Source organism: Miscanthus floridulus, chromosome 1, assembly GCF_019320115.1.
Source record: "Miscanthus floridulus cultivar M001 chromosome 1, ASM1932011v1, whole genome shotgun sequence".
Taxonomy (NCBI): domain Eukaryota; kingdom Viridiplantae; phylum Streptophyta; class Magnoliopsida; order Poales; family Poaceae; genus Miscanthus; species Miscanthus floridulus.
In genome coordinates this window covers 128433030-128449398 of record NC_089580.1, presented here as the reverse complement: position 1 = coordinate 128449398, position 16369 = coordinate 128433030, and the positions used below count along the sequence as shown (strand labels likewise).

At 49.3% G+C, this 16369-nt stretch overlaps 1 pseudogene; it reads left to right on the top strand.

Annotated features, from left to right (window-relative positions):
- The first annotated feature begins 266 nt into the window (after nucleotides 1-266).
- Nucleotides 267-8182, top strand: LOC136462988 (uncharacterized; annotated as a pseudogene).
- The last annotated feature ends 8187 nt before the right edge of the window (nucleotides 8183-16369 follow it).

Here is a 16369-nt window from a genome sequence, read left to right as displayed (position 1 = left end):
TGTCAAGCCTGCATGTGGGCATCTGCATTTTTGCATATATACAACATTTAGGCCCCGTTCGCTTCGCTGAAAAAACAAGCTGAAACACTGTTTCGGCTGATTTGTCGTGAGAGAAAAACATTGTTTCGGCTGAAAAAACAAGCTGCAAAGTACGGATTATAAGACAAGCGAACAGAGCATTTTGCTTGCTGGCATTTGATGCATTTGTGTGAACTATAGTTGTTTTCAACTGTATAACTAAGTTTGAAATTCTGTGTCAAAGTACCATGTTTAGAGAACTAATGAGTAAAAGTGTGATGAATCCTATTGCTATTACTCCTAGAGTTCATACTGATCATTTAACAACAGGAGGCCCACATGGAAATATTTTTTGTGCAGCTGTGGAGAAAGAAGAAAGCACTCAAAAAAAGAGGTGAAGACCCTTCTCAACGTTATCCAGGTGTTGAGGGGAATATGCTGAACATGTCTTCCGAATCCAGCTATAGCACTCGGGCTATATATCTGAAACTAATGAATAATCTGTCAGTAGTGCTTCTGTCGACTTGCAAGGGCGGTTCTTCGTTACAGGAAGGTGAAGAGGAGCTTCAGCAATCAGTGATTCAAAATCTTACAGCTGCCAGATCCAAAAGAAGCAAGGTATGATCTTGAAATGCTTTTATTTAGATACCGCTTACTATTTCATAATGCAATGTAAACCAAACTTATAATAGGAATCAAGAAATGGGCCTATTTCCTTCCTTTCTATGGTGCTTTCTGATCTCCAGAGTCCAGACATTATATGTAGATAGATAATCCCTTTTTGTTTGTAGCCTTAAACTCATTTCATCTGCCTCCAAGGTTGAACAAAAAATTGATGATGGATTGAGCAACTCCAGTCAAATGAAATTCAAAAATATTAATTGTGCGAGGAACAACTTTTGGAGGTCAATGCATGAAGACTCCGGACAGGAGAATGCTGATTAAGAATTTAAGGTCTCTGTTTCACAGGTAGCTTTAGTCATTATTTGGAATATCATGCTTCTGCTTTATTTGAATTAATACAGACATTTCCTCCAAAGTATGTACCATATGTTGCACCTTTCGTTTCAGGTTCTTACTAATCACCAGGAGGATAAGATGCTTGACAACACTGAAGTTTCTCAGGCGTCAATCTATAGAAACTTGTGGATTGAAGCAGAAGCTTCAGCTTGTAAACTCAAATATGAGCTTCAACATGCTCGCCTGAAGCTCGAGACAGCAAAAGGCCCCAACGACACAGTAAAAGGTACTCCCTCGCTCCACAAATGTAAGCATTTCCAGGATTTTTGGGACATATGTAGGAGGAAGGGAAATGACTGTGATGTTCCTCAATCAATCACCAAGATTACAGAGGTGCAGTTAACGCCTTCCTTTTCGTACAGATGCCATAAACGCCAAGTGCTAATTAAAACTTTAAACAGCAAGATTATATTGATGCTAAACATGCTTGCCATCAAAATAAAACTGCTTCCAAATATTAATGATGAGAGAGGGGAGGGGTTGATTATACTAGAAATGTTTACATTTGTGGACAATTTTGAATGCTGAAGACACACATTTGTGGAAGGAAGCTGAAGGAGTAGCAAGATGGATATATAAATTAATATTTTCAAATGGTTCTTGGATTCTGTGTATACTCATATTTTTCTTCTTTTGCCAATGCAGCCCCTGACTCATTGGATGGCAGTAAAGGCTCTAATTCATACATGTCCAGTAGCAAACCACAGAACCATGGGAAAGAAACCATTGCATGCGCTGCGGCTTGTCAGGGCCAGGGAGGAGATACTCGTGACAAGCAATCTCCCGTTGTAAATAGGAGCATTTTCAATAGTGTTGATGCTGATGTGTTTGCCCGATTTAAAGTTTTGCAGTCCCTTATTGATAATGTAAACTCCTTCAGTGAGACTGACTGTGGGGCGCGGCAAGAAGCAAGCAAGAGACCATATGCAGTCGAAGATGCTGTTATGGCGAGACTGAAAGTTTTGAAGTCTCCTCCTGACAATATAACCTCTTGGAGTCAGGAAAGCAACAAGCACCAGCTAGATGCAAGCACAAACAGTGCAGATAATGTTGATGATGCTGTTATGGCAAGGCTGGCAATTTTGGAGTCCGATCCTAATAGTGCAGCCCTATTGGGACAGGAAAACAGCCAGCAACAACTGGATGCGAGAACAAATAGAGAAGATGGGACTGATGATGCTGTTATGGCTAGGCTGAGAATTTTGAAGTCTCGACCTGAAAATGAAACCTCAATGGGTGATGCCAACAAAGAGCAGCAAGACGCATGTATAGTGATCAATTAAATGGGGACTACCTTGGTGTTGTGTCCAATGGAGCCATTAGCAACACCCTGAGTGAGAACTGAGAAGTGCTCTAAGTTTATGTTGGCCCACTGGATCACCGGTACAGGTGAGTCGACCACTCACCTCTGTTGCCGAACACGAAAAGCGTTGTCCGACCATACACTATTGCTAGAGGTAGAAGAAGGGAGGGAGAACAGAGCATCCACACACAGTAGAAACACCTGCGTTGGCCGGAGCTCTGCAGAGGAGATGGCAAAACTGAACTCACTCTCTTTACTGAGTTGCAGTGGCAAACTATATATACAACTCTACCCATCTAGTCATAGTACAGCTGCCATGCTGCTACAGTGACTAGATGTGACAGTAGGACTGACTTTGGCGTCTGTCCCTACTGTGGCTACAGTGCGGCAAGTGAGCCATTTGGCGCCTGTCCCTGCAGCTGCTATAGTGCACCAGCAGGGAGCCATTTTCGACGCCGCCTTCCCCTGCGGCGCATTCACACAAGGGATGCAACAGATTATCTAACAATTCTTTCCCTAATCCTGCTGCTAACCCTAGAACCCCTTACATGCCGATCATCTTCTTCAGCTCCGTGAGTCAAAGACGGCCGAGCGGCTTGGTGAGGACGTCCGCGAGTTGCCGACCAGTTTCGACGAACTCGATGACGATCTACCCTCCATCGACATAGTCCCTGAGGAAGTGGAACTTCACGTCGATGTGCTTGCTCCGGTCGTGGAGAACCGGATTCTTTGCGAGGGCGATGGCGGGCTGGTTGTCCACTATTAGTGCTGGTGGGTGAGCTTCCGTACCGGTCAGCTCGCCCAGCAGCCGGCGTAGCCACACAACTTGGCACGCCGCTGTAGCTGCTGCTACGTACTCTGCCTCGCACGTAGACAGCGCCACCGCCTTCTGTTTTAGCGACAACCATGAAATTGGAACCGACCCGAGGAAGATGAGCACGCCAGTGGTGCTCCGCCGTCCGTCGATGTCTCCCGCCATGTCTGCATCGCTGAATACTGTGAGCTGCAGCCTACTCTCGCCGGTCTTGGGGAAGACGATTCTCTGATCCACCGTTCCCTTGACGTAGTGTAGTAGCAGCTTCACTGTAGCCTAGTGATCCTCTCTGGGATCCTCCATGAAGCGACTGCCGTAGCCCACGGCGAACGCAATGTCCGGCCTCATGTGGACTAGGTAGCGCAGACCGTCGACGATGCTCCGGTAGAGTGTTGCATCCACCTTCGTCACAGTACTGGCCTTCGTCAGCTTCAGCCGCTCCTCCATCGGAGTCATGCATGGCTTGCACTCAACCATGCCGCTCCACTCCAACAGCTTCGAGGCGTACGCGCTCTGATCGAGCATGAGTGCCTCCTTTCCTAGTCTCACCTCGATGCCGAGGTAGTAGGAGAGCGTGCTGTGATCGCTCATTTGAAAACAAGCCGCCATCTCACGCTTGAAGCTGTCGATGTCCTTCGTACGTGCGCCGATGATGATCAAGTCATCCACATACACGTCGACAACGAGCTTCTCCTTCCACTATCGCCACGTGTAAAGCGTGTGCTCAGTTGCGCACCTCATGAACCCAAGTTCGCCCAGCGTGGCGTCAAGCTTGGCGTTCCACGCTCGCGGGGCCTGCCTCAGCCCGTAGAGTGCCTTGCGCAGTCGGAGCACTCTGTGCTCTGCTCCCTTGATGGTGAAACCTGGAGGTTGCCTGACGAAGACCGTCTCCGCCAGCTCGTTGTTGAGGAAGGCCAATTTAATGTCTAGGTGATGGACGCGCCAGTCCTTTGCTGCTGCCAAAGCTAGTAGCAGTCGAACAGACTCCATGCACGCTACCTACGTAAAGACTTCTTCGAAGTCAATGCCCTCGCGCTGGACAAAGCCTCAGGCGATGAGACGCGCCTTGTGCTTGACAGTGGCGCCGCGCTCGTCCCGTTTGACCTTGTACACCCACTTCAGGCCGATCGGACGGCATCCTAGAGGTGGATTGATGAGCTCCCAAGTCTTATTTTTCTCGATCGCCTTCATCTCCTCCAGCATCGCCCATCGCCAGTTTGAATCACGCTCGGCCAGCGTGAATGTGGGTGGTTCCTCTACACTGACGAGAAGGAGCTCTAGGTCATTGAGCAGTCATCCCGCCAGGCCTAAGGGCCCTGTGCCACCGATGATGTCGCCCAGCCTATGGAACCGCACCTCCTCACCTTCGTGGAAGGCATCCACTAACTCAGTGATGTCACTTGGAGGTGAGGCGAACTCGATTGGCGTCGATGGAGTTCCCTGTTCCATTGGAGTGATCGACATAGCATCTGGAGTGCTTGGCACCCCGTTTGCAGTGCTCGGCACTACTCCTGGATAGCTTGTCACCACTCCTGGACAACTTGTCACCACTTCTACAGTGCTCAGCACCACTATAGGAGTGCCTAGCCTCAGTCTTGGAGTGGTCGGCACCACTACAAGACCTCTTGGCTTTGCTACAGGAGTGTTCGGCATCCATCCTAGAGTAGTCGCCACCATTGCAGGACCTCTCGGCACACCTCCTGGAGTGCTCAGCCCTATCACTAGAGTGCTTGGCACTTCTCCCAAAGTGCTTGGCACCTCTTCCCCAGCGTCTCCACCACCATGAATGACCAAGTGCTCGACGACAAAGGTGCTGGTGAAGCCACTAGCTTCCCTCATGCCCAGATAGTTCTAGTCCCAAGCTGCCTTCTCGTCGAACACGGTGTCACGCGAGACAACCACCTTGCCTCCGCTTGGGTCATAGAGCATGTACGCCTTGGTACCCTCCGTATAGCCTAGGAACACCATCGGTGTGCTCCTGTCTTCCAACTTGGTGAGGATCGGCTTGGTCTTCCTGACATGGCCAATGCAGCCGAATGTTCGGAGGAAGGACACGCTCGGCTTGTGCCCATACCAAGCTTCGAACGGCGTCTTGCCCTTCAGGGCCTTGGTGGGTGCGCAGTTGAGGATGAACACCGCCGTGGTCACCGCCTCACCCCAGAACCTTGCCGGCATACCTTTGGCCTTCATCATGGATCGAGCCAAGCCGACCACCATCTGGTTCCACCGCTCCACTACGCCATTCTGCTGTGTCGAGTATGGTGCGGTGTGATGTCGCACCACACCCGGATCCGCACAGTACGCAGCGAACTCCACCAAAGTGAATTCACCGCCGCGATCAGTTCTCAGCACGCGTAGCTTCTTGCCGCTCTCGGCCTCTATGCACATCTTGAACTTCTTGATCGTCGTCGCCGCTTTGTCCTTGCTCATTAGGAGTTGCAGCCACATATAGCGACTGCAATCATCCATGAGTAGGAGGAAGTACCACCGACCACCATTTATGGCTGGCATGATTGGCCCGCAGAGATCACCGTGGACGAGCTTAAGAGCATCCATCGTGCGATACTTGGCCGCCTTTGGGAATGGCAGCCTCCTCTGCTTCTCGGCTAGGCAGCTGTCACACAGCTCGCCTTCATGCTCGATGTGGGATAGCCCTCAGACCATCTTCTCTAGCCAACCAAGCATGTCGAAGTTGAGATGTCCGAACCAGGCATGCCACAACCATGGCTCCTCGGTGTGCCTTGCTGCCAGGCACACCGGCTGCTCTACCTTCAGGTCGAGCAGGTACACCTAGTTCTGAGACCTCTTTACCTTGGCAAGAAGTCACTGCTCCTGGTCCCTGGTCCTAAGGACTTTGTCCTTGATCAGTACCTCGCTACCGTACTCATCTAGCTGGCCAATGCTGATGATGCTTGAATGCAACTATAGGATGTAATATACATCCGTTAGCATGCGGTGCTCGCCATTTTGGCACCTGAAGATGATGGTGTCACGCCCTCGGATTGCCACCCTTGAGCCATCACCGAGCTTCACCGTACTAGTCACATCATCGTCGAGCTCAGAGAAGGTTGCCTTGGAGCCCGTCATGTGGTTGCTGGTGCTAGAGTCCATATACCACTGCTGCTCCTGCTCGCCGCCCACATATCCAAGGTGCACTTGGGTGAATGGTTCATCGAGGTTGATAGCCTTCGGGGCCTTTCTAGGTCCTTTCACTACCATCACCTCTCCCTTCTCCTTGGCCTCGATGTCATGCAGTGCACAGAACATCGCCATTAGGATAGTGGCCTCATCGTCATCATCAGCTTGCGCCAGATGAGCCTCAGCCTTCTTCTCCTGCTTGCGATTTGGGTACTCCCGTGCCCAATGGCCCGTCTTCCCGCAGCGCCGGCAGGCGTTGGGGTCAACCTACTTCTTCTTCCCCAAAAAAGCCTTGCCACGGTGCTTGCCATCACCACCGTGGCTGGAGGAGGCTACCCCAGAGTTCCTCCGAGCTGCCCACTCCTCCTCTATCAGCAGCAGTTTGATGCCGTCCTTCGCTATTGTCGCCTGCTCCAGGCGCTCGTCCACCACCCGCAGACGGTCTGTCATATTCTCAATGGTGAGGGTGGACAAGTCCAACATCGTCTCTATGGAGAGAGCGATCAGGATGTACTTTGCTGGCACGGAGTGGAGGTACTTGGAGACCGCCTCCTCTTCATTGATGGTGATGCCATGGCTCTTTAGCTTACTGATAAGTGTCTACAAGTGGAGGGACAAGTCCTCCATTGATTCACCATCCTTGAACTTAAGGTTGGCGTACTCCTACTTCAGAAGCTGGGCCATCGCCTTCTTTGCGTGGTTAGAACCGACGCGCATCGATGCAATGGCCTCCCATGCCTCCTTAGCAGAGCTTTTCACCCCCAACAGCTCTCTGTACTCCATCGGTACAGCAGCGAGGATAGCCTCCAATGCTAACATATTATCTTCTTCATTGTCGGTGCCCTTGTCAATAGCATTCCAGAGCCATCGGGCTCTAAGCTTGACCTTCATGGTCACCGACCACTCTCCATAGTTGGTGCGAGTCAGCTTCGACCAACTGGTGCTGCTGACCTCCCGCACCGTGCGCATAATGACCTCTTGTCATGGTTGGGCAGCCACTGTAGTGCCACTGCTGTCGCCCAATTCCAAACCATCTGTCATCACCAGCGGTTAGTCCGGCGACGATGCTTGTATGGTGCTTCGATACCACTTGTTGGCCCACTAGATCACCGACATGGGTGAGTCGACCACTCACCTCTATTGTCAAACACAAAAAGCGTTGTCCAACCACACACTATGGCTAGAGGTAGAAGAAGGGAGGGAGAATAGAGCATACACACACAGTAGAAACACTAGCATTGTTCAAAGCTCTACAGAGGAGATGGCAAAACTGAACTCACTCTCTTTACTGAGTTGCAGTGGCAAACTATATATACAACTCTACCCATCTAGTCCTAGTACAACTGCCATGCTGCTATAATGACTAGATGTGACAGCAGGGCTACCTTTGGTGCCTGCTCCTGCTGTGGCTACAGTGCAGTAGGTGAGCCATTCGACGCCTGCCCCTGCTATAGTGCAATAGTAGGGAGCCCTTTTTGGCGCCGCCTTCCTCTGCTGCGCATTCACACAAGGGATGTAGTAGATTATCTAATAGTTTATGCACTCTAATTATTTGATAGATCATTTGGGAGGAAAAGATTTAGTTGGTGGCCTAGACACATTTGGTGATGGAAACTGTGCTAGGGAGAAAAAAGAGGGAGGTGGTTCAGCAGATGTTGCTACCCCCATGAGGTCCAAAGGTACATCTGACGAAGTTAGCATTGAAAGTGCAATACATGTTGAAGATAATCTTGGCGAAAACCATGTGTGGCTTCAAACTGCTGGGGACTCTCATGTTTACACAGAAGGGTCTCAGGAAGCACACCAAATCTCCTCTCCAGTTGACCAGTATGGTGGTTCACCTAGAGTGGGAGCATGTGTTGAAAGAGAACTTCCATCCAGGTATATAGGCAAAATCTGAACCACAAACTGGAAGGCTATTGTTTCGGCTCATGTTGCCTCAAAATGCTGATGCTTCTAGTATACATCCTCTCCTCCCTAACCTTTGTCTATATGTTCAATAATCTGCATACTGGTGATCAAGGAAACACACTGTGCCCCCGATGGTGATGTATGGAAGTAGTCTGGTATGTCTGCTGTTGGGTCTATGCCAAAGTTTATCTATAAATGGCACTTGTATGTTCTAGACCAAGAGTGAATTATTGTAGTATACTTCCAGCAAATTTTGATATTATGGGCTGTGCACTTGTGCAGTCTGTTGACTCTGCTTGGTTGCTTTTGTTCAGCAGGTGGATAAAAAATAAGCTCTAACTCCAGATTCAGAGTACATCACCTGGCAATTGTATTATTCCAGAATCTAGATGCTGCTGGTCTTGATAGATGAATATAGAATATTATTACAGCATATCACAATATCACCTCATTGGCGAATAAATAGAGTAAAAGATTAATAAGGATTTTGCTATTTCAGAAAAGTCATACTCAATTACTCATAGGGAAGTCAAAGCATCACAATTCATGTTGGAACTAGGATTGTGTAGGTAGTAGTCATGAGATGTAGGTGGGCGTGGTTTGGGCTCCCGATGGAACGAGGCTAGGACGCCATCCTGCTGGCCGGCGTCGAGAGAAGAGCGAGTGCAAGAGTGAGTTCACAAGGACGTGAACGCCAAAGAGCAAGAGAGATAAACTCAATCTCTGGCTAACCTTCATTAACAATAGTGTTCCATACTTATGCCCAAATCCTAACAAACTTCTCCTAACTCAAAGGGATAACAATCACAAGGAAACAACACTCCTAAACAATCAGATCCTGATAACTAGAACCATGTCCTGGCGACGCTGAAGAGCTGGTGACCACGCGCTCTCGACTTGGTCCACCATTGTTTAGCTACTACTTCTGTTGTGGTGCTAGTAAACCTTGCCCACCATAACATCACTCTCCCCTCGATGAACAGCTCATCCTCGAGCTAGAAGGCGGGGAACTTGGCATGAAGATCATCAAGCGGCTCCCAAGTGGCATTGACTTCAGGCAACCCTTCCCAGTGGACGAGGACATGCCACTTCCTACGACGAAGCTGAGCGTGCCTTGCGCGCGCTGGCTGCTAGAGACGGCGCCCCTGATGTAGTGGAGGCAGCGCTAGGGGCATAGATGGCAGAGTACCCTAGAACAGCTTGAGCTCCCCGACATGAAACATGTCGTGGATATGCGTGCCTTCGGGGAGGTACAGATGGTAGGCGATGTCGCCCATGCGCTCCATGACTTGGAATGGCCCAGCGAACCGAGGGCTTAGCTTGCCCCATAGCCTAGGCAGCAGCGACTGAACCGGCCGGTGCAGGATGCGTAACCACACCCAATCGCTGATCGTAAACTCAAGAGCACTGTGGTGATCATCATAGTACTGATTCGCATATTCCTAAGATTGGAGTAGTCACTGAATGGTCTTGAAGTAGGGCGTCCACCATGTTGGTGCAGGCCATACCTACAGTGTAGGGAAGCAAGGCCGGCGGGGGATAGTCATATACCACCTGGAACGAAGAGGTGCGCAGGGTGGAGTGATATGACGTATTGTAGTAGTACTCCTCCTAGGGCAGCCACTCAAGCCACGCGCTAGGATGGTCGCTGGTGATGTATCGAAGATACATCATGATAGTCTTGTTCACCACCTCCAACTGACCATCCATTTGAGGATGGAAGGGCATGCTAAGGTGGAGCTAAACGCTGGCAAGCTTGAAGAGATCGCGCCACATGTTTCTGGTGAACACAGGGTCCTGGTCACTGACGATGGAGTTGGGGAAGCCATGCAAGCGAAAGATGGCTTTGAAGAACACCTTGGTGACCGAGGTGGTGGTGTAGGGGTGGCTCAGCGCGATGAAGTGAGCGTGCTTGGAGGAGCGATCCACCACTGTCAGGATGATGCTCTTACCGTGGACACAGGGGAGGCCTTCAATGAAATTAAGCGAGATATTGGACCACCCCTGAGAGGGCACTTCTAGTGGTTGCAGCAGGCCCGCAGGGTAGAGGAACTCAACATTGTTTGTTGACAGATGGCACAGGAACTGACAAAGTCCCGCACCAGAGCACGATCCTGCTCGATGATGAAGTCGGCGTGGAGGCAGTTTAGAGTCTTTTGGATGCCTTCATGCCCAGAGGAGTGGGCGAGCTATAGCACCATGGGCAAGACCATGGAAGCCGCTGGGACAAAGACATACACCCATGAAGAATGAGGCCATCCATGACACGCCAAGGCACACCCCTCTCGGCTATGATGGAATCACAGAGGGCGCGGAGGTCGGCATTAGCATTCTGTTAGGGCAGAGGTCGTTGAAGATGGCGAAGGAGGGCCAGAGAGCATGCTGAGGCGGCCATCGCTATCATCCTAGTGGGATAGGGCATCGGTGATGGTGTTGAGACAGCTGGGTCTGAACTCCACAACAAAGTCATAGCTAAAAAGCTTGCTCACCCACTGATGCTGAGGCACCGTGGATAGGCATTGATCGAGCATGAACTTGAGCGCATAGTAATTAGTGCTCATGATGAAGCATCGCCCTAAGAGGTAGGGATGCCAATGGTGATGGCTTGCACCAAGCCGATCAGTTCGTGCTCATACATGACCAGCTTCAAGTGACGGTGCACAAAGGGTCGACTGAAGAATGCGATGGCACCAGTGCCCTGGTGAAGAACCACGCCGAAGCCATAGCCAGATGCGTCGTAGTCGATGATGAACGACTACTCAAAGTCAGACAGATGGAGAACTAGGGCTGCGGATAGAGCTTGCTCTAGAGCGTCGAACATGGCTGTGGCTGGCTTGGACCAGATGAACGTGTCCTTCTGTAGGAGCGAAGTGAGAGGTGCGACAATTGACACAAAGTCCTAGATGAACCGGTGGTAGTACCCCGCTAGGCCAAGGAAGCTGTGGAGGCTGCGCGCCGATCGTAGTGTCAGCCAGGATGTTACCTCATCCACCTTGTCCCGGTCCATCGCAATGCCTTCTGTGGAGATCATGTGACCCAGATAGGCCATCGAGTGCGTTGCGAAGGAGCACTTGCTGCGTTTGATGCACAGCTAGTGCTCCTATAGTGCCGTCAAGACTGCCTTAATGTGCTGGAGGTGTGTCGACCATGATGGGCTATAGATTAGGATATCGTCGAAAAAGAACAAAACAAACTTACAAAGGAACAGCTGAAGGATGGTGTTCATCAGGCTCTAGAACATGGCTAGCGCATTTGTGAGGCCGAACGACATCACCAAGAATTTGAAGTGGTCATGATGGGTGCAGAAAGCCATCTTCTCCACGTCGTCAGGATGCACCTACACTTGATGGTAGCCCAAATGTAGGTCCAACTTGGTGAAGAAGTGGGTGCCATGGAGTTCATCTAGGAGTTCCTCCACCATAGGGATGGGAAACTTATCTTTGACGGTGCGCTCGTTCAAGGTGCGGTAGTCCACACAAAAGCGCCATGAGGAATGTTGCTTCTTGACAAGGAGGACTAGTACAGAGAAAGCCAACGTGCTAGGGTGATCATGCCCTGAGCCATCATGGCGGTGCACTGGGCTTCGAGCTCATCCTTCTGGAGCTGAGGATACCGATACAAGCGGATAGGCACCAGAGCTGTTTTGGGAAGCGTAGGAGATGGATCCAATGATCACAGGGCTAGGCGGGTAGGAGTCCTTGTAGGTCAGCAAAGACATCCTCGAATGACTATAGAAGGTGATCTAGCATGGCCAGCTCATTGTTGCGGATGGCAAGGAGGCGCTAGGTAGATTGGACATCGTGCTGAGTGGACCTGATGCCATGCTAGAACACGTGGCGTCCCTCACACCAGAACGCCATATAGAGGTCATCGAAGTCCCATAGTATGGGCCTGAGTGTGTGGAGGAAGGTGACGCCGAGGACCATGTCGTAGCCGTCAATGGGGATGGAGTAGCAATCGGCGGTGAATGTCTCATCGGCAATGCAGATGCCCACGTCGCGGCCAAGACCGCGTCACGCCACACTATCACCATTGGCCACAATGATATCCACACCCGGGCACACCTAGAATTAGAGGCCAACACGGTGGGACACATCGCCATGGATGAAGTTATGGGTGGACCCTGAGTCCAGCAAGGCGATGAACTGCTTGTTGCCGATGGTGATGTAGAGCTGCATTGTGGTAGAACCGCCCAAAATAACACACTTATGGAGGCGCTCATCTTCCACCAGACACTAAGCACCTCAAAAGCAAGCTACAGCGGGCGGGATCCGTCGGCACACCCCAAGGGAGAACCTGAAAGATCCATATTTTTCCCCAAGGATCCAATAATGAGAACGAGTTACAATACTTAATCCATTATATACATCTAGAGTTCTTAAAAATTACATTATTACATTTCCAAAGTCAGAGTGCGGAATATTAAACATCGGAATTAAAAATAAACATCTATCGACAATGAACAAGGATCTGTCTGTGCCCACCAGAAGAATCCTTCACACAATGGTACACCTCAAGCATTACCTACAATAGGGGTAAATAAACCCTGAGTACACAATGTACTCGCAAGACTTATCCGACTAGTGGGAATAATTTCCCGACTCCAAGGAATATGCAAAGCTTTATGGTTTGCTGGTTTCCTTTTGGCAGAAAGCACTACTAATAGTGAGTCCTTATTTATGTTATTAATAGTAGCCATGATTAATTGATTATCTAGCCATTCTATGTAAGCACCTGTTCTACTTTCAAGCAAGAGTTGAGCAATTAGTTCCATTTCATCACCTTTCATCTTTCAGTTCTTACTACGATGCTAGACCCAAAACAAGCCGTACCGGATTCCCCGGTGATTTGTGAATCAATGCCCCCAGCTGGGTACCCTAAAAACACATACCCTGCTTGTACCCCAGGCACAAGCAGGACCAACCCATCACCCTCCTATCATGGGGTCCAGGTCCCCGTCCAAACTTAGACTCCAAGCCCCCGCTTCTAAGTCCCGGACTTAGTGCGGTGCAAGGACCTCCACCATCCCCGCCTCTAATTAGTCGGTTCGAAAAGAGCCGGAACCCATGACAAGAGAGCAACAAGTCTTCCCTATACCCATACCCAAGTATGTGCTCGGGATAATAAATCTGTGACTTGCCTCAAGACTTATGCAACGATCGGTCCTTACTCGACATAGACAGGGAAAAGTGTAACCAAGCTATGCCCTGTTGGTTGCAGAACACAACCTCTTACACCCACCAGTACCCAAACCATATCCCTGCCCAGTCACCATTTTTCCTTTTCACCATTTTATCCTGAGTAATCATAATCATCACCTATTGTGAGTAACGGCAGGTTACTCACGCTACCAACATCCTGAGCATAGCAACTACTCGACCTATACTAGTAGGACTCATAGGTAGATATATTTATGCATGCAGTTTCCATAAAATGCCTGTAACATAAATGCACATCATATATATATTCAGTGATCATTAAAAATACGGGTTATGCACCAGGGCTTGTCTTGGGCAGGCGGTGGGTCAACAAAGTCAACACCGAACGGCTTCGGGGCTCCCTCCTGTATGAGAATCTCCTTCTCGTACTCCTCAATGACCTCCTCGTAATCTTGTTCATCCACGGACACGAACTCTACCAACTCATGATCTACATGCATGAAATGACGATGCAACACTTAGTAATATGGCAACAACAACTCTTAAAATAAAATACATCTATCAAGCTACTAAGCTAGTCCTACCGACTAAGGTGCTAAGTTACCTACTATTACCACTAACAAGTATGAAGCATGGCATATATTATCTTAGCAACTAAAGGTATTCTTACTCTTAATACTGATTTACTCTATATATGATAAAACAAGGGTACTAGCTATTCTATTTATCAACCTACTCTAGTGCTATAAAAATTACAGTGAGTACATAATAATCTAATGATCCTACTGTAAAACTTTCATGGCTAAATCTATCATCAATTTGCCACAAAAATTCCTACAAATATTAAGCTACATAATACTAAGCTTTCTAAATTGAATTTATGAACCTATCATGATCATAGCTAACTGTAAACTAACTACACTAACAGATAGATATCATTTTTGTGAACCTAACAAATTTTATTTCACTATTTTTGGATATCTACAGAATTTACTATTATTTTTCAAAGCTCAGCTCAAAACTAAATTGAATAAGCATTTACTAATTTACTAGAAAATGAAAAACTGATTTCTATCGAGTGACCCAAGGCACGAGTGGCTTGGCCCAGTCTAGCGAAACGCGCATGCACATGATGTACTGCGTGGCCCATGTGGGCACACAGCCCAGCCGGGCGACGATGGTCCAAAACGGGGAGGCCCGAGCTCCCCGGCTATTTTGCGGAAACGGCCCTAACCTAACGGTGAATCACACTGAGACCGATGGCACTATTCCTACAGTCACCCACTTCGTAGATAAACCCTTGGAACAACCTGTCTTTGCAATGATGACACCCTCAGGCACCCACGCGCACACCGGCGCGGCGGCACTAGCATAGGGCGGTTACGCCGGCCAGACCAGCCCTTCCCCGCCCTATCTATGGAGTCGATACCTTATTGGGCTTGAACTCGAAGCACTGGGCGAAGGAAGCGCGAGTTGGGACGCTGCAGCAAGGCCGGTCCACGGCGGTGGAGCTCTTGCACTGAAAACGATGATAACAAGTATGAATCATGGCATATATTATCTTAGCAACTAAAGGTATTCTTACTCTTAATACTGATTTACTCTATATATGATAAAACAAGGGTACTAGCTATTCTATTTATCAACCTACTCTAGTGCTATAAAAATTACAGTGAGTACATAATAATCTAATGATCCTACTGTAAAACTTTCATGGCTAAATCTATCATCAATTTGCCACAAAAATTCCTACAAATATTAAGCTACATAATACTAAGCTTTCTAAATTGAATTTATGAACCTATCATGATCATAGCTAACTATAAACTAACTACACTAACAGATAGATATCATTTTTGTGAACCTAACAAATTTTATTTCACTATTTTTGGATATCTACAGAATTTACTATCATTTTTCAAAGCTCAGCTCAAAACTAAATTGAATAAGCATTTACTAATTTACTAGAAAATGAAAAACTGATTTCTATCGAGCGACCCAAGGCACGAGTGGCTTGGCCCAGTCTAGCAAAACGCGCATGCACATGATGTACTGCGTGGCCCATGTGGGCACACAGCCCAGCCGGGCGACGACGGTCCAAAACGGGGAGGCCCGAGCTCCCCGGCTATTTTGCGGAAACGGCCCTAACCTAACGGTGAATCACACTGAGACCGATGGCACTATTCCTACAGTCACCCACTTCGTAGATAAACCCTTGGAACAACCTGTCTTTGCAATGATGACACCCTCAGGCACCCACGCGCACACCGGCGCGGCGGCACTAGCATAGGGCGGTTACGCCGGCCAGACCAGCCCTTCCCCGCCCTATCTATGGAGTCGATACCTTATTGGGCTTGAACTCGAAGCACTGGGCGAAGGAAGCGCGAGTTGGGACGCTGCAGCAAGGCCGGTCCACGGTGGTGGAGCTCTTGCACTGAAAACGATGATGTTCCAGTGAGCTACAACAATGCTGGAGAAATTGGGGTAGCTAGTGAGCTCATGGAACTCACCACTGACACATGCAAGGTGATGGTTCAACCGGAGGTGGCCCGAGCCGAGCTAGCCGCGTGTGCACGGACGGTGTGGCAGTGCACGACGGTGGCAAGGCTGCGTCAGGGGAGGCTAGGCAGTGGTAGCGATTAGGCAAAGGTGCACAGGGTGATTAGCAGGTGGAGGCAAAGCTAGTGGTGCAAGGAATTGACATGAGCTGCACTAGATAGGGCGCTTGCCTTCGACGTAGACCGACATGGTCTTATTGACCCAGTGGAACGGTAGCTCCAAATTGGAGCACGGCACAGCGAGGCTCGCTGCAAGGCGGGGTCGGGTGGGTGGGTGGCTACTCAGCGAAGCTGAGGACGGGGTTAATTAGATTGAGGTGGCTCCACTATGGCGAATTTAGAGGAGCGGGTCCGGAGACCACGGTGCCAAAGAAACAGGGAAGATAGGCATGGCGTGGCTCATCACTGCCATGGCGCGATGTGGCTGTCAATTTGGTGTACAATCACA